This window comes from Dendropsophus ebraccatus, chromosome 9 (assembly GCF_027789765.1).
Source record: "Dendropsophus ebraccatus isolate aDenEbr1 chromosome 9, aDenEbr1.pat, whole genome shotgun sequence".
Lineage (NCBI taxonomy): Eukaryota > Metazoa > Chordata > Amphibia > Anura > Hylidae > Dendropsophus > Dendropsophus ebraccatus.
This window is the reverse complement of record NC_091462.1, coordinates 66,978,686-66,983,497: the sequence shown is the minus strand read 5'-3', so window position 1 is coordinate 66,983,497 and position 4,812 is coordinate 66,978,686. Positions and strand designations below refer to the sequence as shown.

The 4,812-nt window shown below is 44.6% G+C and overlaps 1 pseudogene; it reads left to right on the top strand.

Annotated features, from left to right (window-relative positions):
• The first annotated feature begins 3,622 nt into the window (after positions 1-3,622).
• Positions 3,623-3,689, top strand: LOC138802273 (U2 spliceosomal RNA; annotated as a pseudogene).
• The last annotated feature ends 1,123 nt before the right edge of the window (positions 3,690-4,812 follow it).

The following is a 4,812-nucleotide window of genomic DNA, read 5'->3' as shown; positions in this document are numbered from 1 at the left end:
TGGATTTTCTCCCGAGCCGGAGTCAACGGCTGTGAGGATATTTGGCTTATTAGCTAATGTATATAGTATCATAGAGTGTCCAATATCTAATTGATGATATAAAATCTTATATGGTCCGATTCTCTACAAAGTCTGCCTTGGGATATTCAGCTGAACCTGCTCGATACTCAGTGGCAGCTGATATCATCCACTCCCCATCACATTCTGCTTTATGTTGAGATTTTCTATGAATGACAAGACAATTCTCTGAAATGTATAGATATAATTTTGCAACATACACTATTGCCATTATTTCTAACGCCCTAGTTGTGTCATGTTTATTAGCCTTCATGATGGTGTATGTAACTGTACAGAGAGGGTTAATGTATCCTGATCAATCCCAATAGGCCCCTTTGCTCACAGTCAACCAAATGCTTACACACCACTCTCACTCATGCTTCAACATCCTGTAATGAAAGTAAAATATATGACTTTCTGTCATGGAGCTACACCAAAATATCCAATTATAGTGAATTTTGATGATCACGGTCACTCCCCCAGTTGTTCAGCCTGTGCTGTAGGTGGCAGAGCCAGTAAGCATGGTGAATTATATGCCCTTTTCCATGCAGCGGATAAGGTTCAATCTTTTGTGTCCTATTGTACAAAGCAGTCAGAGAGCTGTTGGTCGCCCCACACTATTCACTTCCTCAATACTCTATGCTGGGCGGCCTGCTGCTCTGTCACTGTCAGTGTGGCCTGCGGGGATCAATGACAGGTACAGAGCCCTGTTACTGGACGCTTGAGTATCTGGTCACATGACTAACTCACGCCCCTCTCCATGATGTGCGACATGAGAAAACACTTGTTATTGTGTTGTCACAAGAATGCTTCCATGGCCACAACATGCCATGAAGATGAGAGCATTGTTGCCACAGTGAGAAAGGGGCAATTTTTGAAACAATATGCATTTTTTTTATTTTTATAACACACTAATCTGAATGACTAGGAATAAACAGTTGTATGTCCTGACCTAGGATGCTGATAGTACTACATAATGTATTCCTGTTAACAAATAACAAATGTAAACATACTGTATGTTAGCAATTCCAAAAAAATATATATATTAAGTGACTTTGTGAATGTGTCTAGATTATCTAACCTTTCTGTCTCTCCACAGAACCAGTGGCAATTTTTCTGAGCCAGCTGGAGGAGAGGATGCTGGTGGTGCTGACGTTGAAGCATCCCAGCAGGAGGGGGAGAGTGCCACGCCACCGCCATCACAGGAGCCAGCCAGCCCGACTCTTTCTGAGGGCACGGAGCAGATGCCAGGACCTTCTGGCTCTACTTCCATGCCCGAAGAGGAGGAGGCTGCAGCACCATCAACATCTGGTGCAGCTCCCAGTGGTGTGCCCCTGGCAGCTAGGCCACGTTAGCCACTGACGCGGTCCACCACCACCTCCAGGCGTCGCCGGGACCAAGAAGAACCTGAGTCAGCATTGACTGAGGTTGATCATTCGGTCATCGAGTTTGTGAGGCGGTTTGATGGGGGAGATGACCAGAATGACTTCTTCTGCCACTATCTGGGAAGCCGTTTACGGAATCTCCCTACTAATGTGGCACGGAGTGCGAGGCTCGTAACAGACTTCGTACTGTCGTGCCACGAGCAGATTGACCCGGAAACTCTCTCCCCGACCCTTCCTATGTGGGATACCTCCTACAGACGGTGTATGGTTTACACTTACGGAGGCTACGTATCCCGGAGGAGGTGAACCTTTTCCCTCAGACCACTGAGCCCCCACCTCTGTCCCCCCTGTCCCCCCAGCAGTTTCCCCAGAGCCACCTGGTGCCATGCCACCTCCATCTGAGGGTACTAGGGCCGTTCTTAGGCGCTAGCCATGGCGTGGACGGCGCTCTCGGGCTTCTCGTCACCTACCACCTTTATGATTTATAGTATGTGATGTATGAGGCAATACATCATATTTTTTATTTTATCGAATTTATTTGTATTTTTCTATTTTTTTTAATTTATATTTTGCTTTTTTTTATGGCAAGTGGTCTGCTTCTTCTGGCCCAGAGAGGTCATTTTGTGTTAGGTTAGAGTAGGGTCCATGTCCCTGAGGACACCTTACCGTGGTGACATGGTACACTCTGTTTGAAAAAACAGTTTGCTAAGATCCTCATTTAAACAAACAAAGTTAGAAAGATGTACAATCATAAATCTTGCCTTTTCATATCTCCAGGGCGCCTGTTTCTTGTGTGTAGGGGACCTTTGGACCAGAAACAGTATGTGACAAAATTTTGAGCCCAAGGACAGAAATGGACTCTAAAAACAGAGATCAGGTCATAAATGAAAGCCTCAGATCTGTCCTCTTTTTAAATCCATTCCTGCCTTTGGATTTATATGTTTGACTGATAATCTTGCACCTAATGTTTGTGTGTAAAATGGGCTTTTTTATTTTTGTCTTTCTATACTATAATCACTTGCATCTGATATTTGATTGAGAACATGATCAATTTTTTGACAAATAATTCACATCTCACTTATATTTTCAGGCACATGATAACTAGCTTCATGATCATAAATAAACTCGCTAGTATATTTGTACATTAATAAACACTGATTCATTGTCTCGGAATTTTTAATTATTTACATTCTTCAACACACATCAGCGTTATTGTCTCTCGATTGGGTTGTGGAATGTAGAGCTTTTGCTCAACGTTATAAGGAAATCGAGCTGACTCAATGTTGGCTATGCTATAAAGTCGCCATTTGCAAAATGGACAGGCCTAAAGCCTTTACAATGATACATCAAGGATATGTTCACATGTGTTAAGAGACTTAACATTTTTATTTTTATTCTTATGGCGATGATTGTTTGGCTTGGCGCATAGTGCAGTTGATGGATGTGTGTTCACGATGTATATGTCACATTTCCCAATAGTCTCAGCCTTTTCTAAGCATCTTCTGGCACTACGCTAATCCGTGACTAAGACTTTTTTCATGGTGTGTATTCGAGGAATATATGATAGTGTGCTCCTAGACTGGACCACGAGATTGGCCTTTGTGAGACTGCAGCAGAATGCAATGATCTGTATGCAGTAAGCTGGAGCTTCCTGCACCCTTCCCCCTCTGTCTAAATCTAACTTTTACTTTACTGTTGTGATATCATATTGCTTGACAAGTCTGACAATGTTTAGGAATACAATTCCATGTGTATTTCTATAATGTCTCAGGTTTTCACATGTCCTCTAAAAAATCTTAGCTGGTTGTGCAGTTTGTTTAGCTTAATCATTAGCATTAATGCGACATCACTATTATCCGTGTATCCAGATTACCACACTTTTTCTCAGTGAATACAAAGCATCAATTTCATATGCTAATTACAAATGTGTTAACCCTGTCAGTAACAAAGCTGAAAGCTAGCGTCGATTTCCTATCTGCATTGGTCTTTGGCGCAAAGGGCTTGGTATTTGCATATGTAAATCATTGTGCTCGCTCACAAAGGGCCATAGTGGCTGGGCTGATCCACAGGTTCGGTAGCTTCAATATAGAAAGGAACCTTGAAATAGTGGGGCCTAAGCCGCAACCAGCTTCGACATGGTGCAAACAAAGGGTTGTAAGGAATGAATCTAGGAATAATAAATCGCTTCTCGGCCTTTTGCCTAAGATCAAGTGTAGTATCTGTTCTTAAGTGAGCAGAGAACCACACAGACGGCATGGGTAGAACGGTTGGCTGTGCGGCCTGATCAGCCTTCCTAGTAGGTCATGCCCGTCTGGATCTGGCCATGAGGTTTCGAGGAGGTTGAGAGTCGAGGTGCAGAAGTGACCTGGGAGTGGTGACCCCAGGGTGCCTGAACTCACTGGGTGTAGGACCCCATTTGAGGAATGGCACTGAGCACGCACTTCACATTCACACCCCTTTGAGCACACACCTCTAGTTTTCCGGCCTCTGGCTCTGTGAAAATTACGAGGAATTTTTATAGATCCGGCCAGATGTCCGGGCTGTTTTGCACAGCGCACGTCTGATTTATTTATTCTTTTTGTCACTGTGTGTTCACTTTCCACGTTTGTTTTGTCACTAGGATCTCTCGGGTTGCGGTCGCCTTTTGGGGACCCCTCGGAGGTCTAGGGGAGGCATGTGTGGCCATCTGCGCTCCTTGCCTCCCTGCACCCCCGGTTCTCCTTCGGGAGTGACCACCTTTTGATTGAATGACGAACGGTGAGTGCCTGGGTTACGCTCAGGTACAAGCCGTAGTTGTTTACCGGTCTGCTCTTGGCCTCGTCTGAGAGCGGACATTTGTCCTGGACCTTTGCAGGTGCCTTTTGGCCCGGAAGGGAAGGGAATTAGGTGTGTTGGGGGCCCATCTCTTTTTAGAGTGGGCTTGCGATAGACAGCATCCTAGTGCACTTTTTTAGTAGCACCTGGGTGATGAGAGCACGTTGCCTCGACTCTCAAAAAAAAAAAAAAATAACAAATCTGTTGTTCTGTGGTAATTTCATCCCTGCGCACCAGTTTTCTCCTTCTGGAGATAACACCTTTGTTTTAGATTAACTGATAACCAATAAATGCCTGGCCTGAGGGTTGGGTATGAGGTATCGTTGGTACAGGTCTGCTCTTGGCCTTGTCTGAAAGTGGACATGTGTCCTAGACCTTTGCAGGTGCCTTTTGGGCCAGAAGTGAAAGGAATGGTGTGTGTTGGTGGGCCATTTCTTGTAGGAGTGGCCTAATACTATATAGCATTGGTAATGCATTTTGCTGAGTGCCACCCTGCACTCTCGATAGTTGCACCTATGTGATGAGAGCAAGATTGACACTTTGCATTGACATAGCC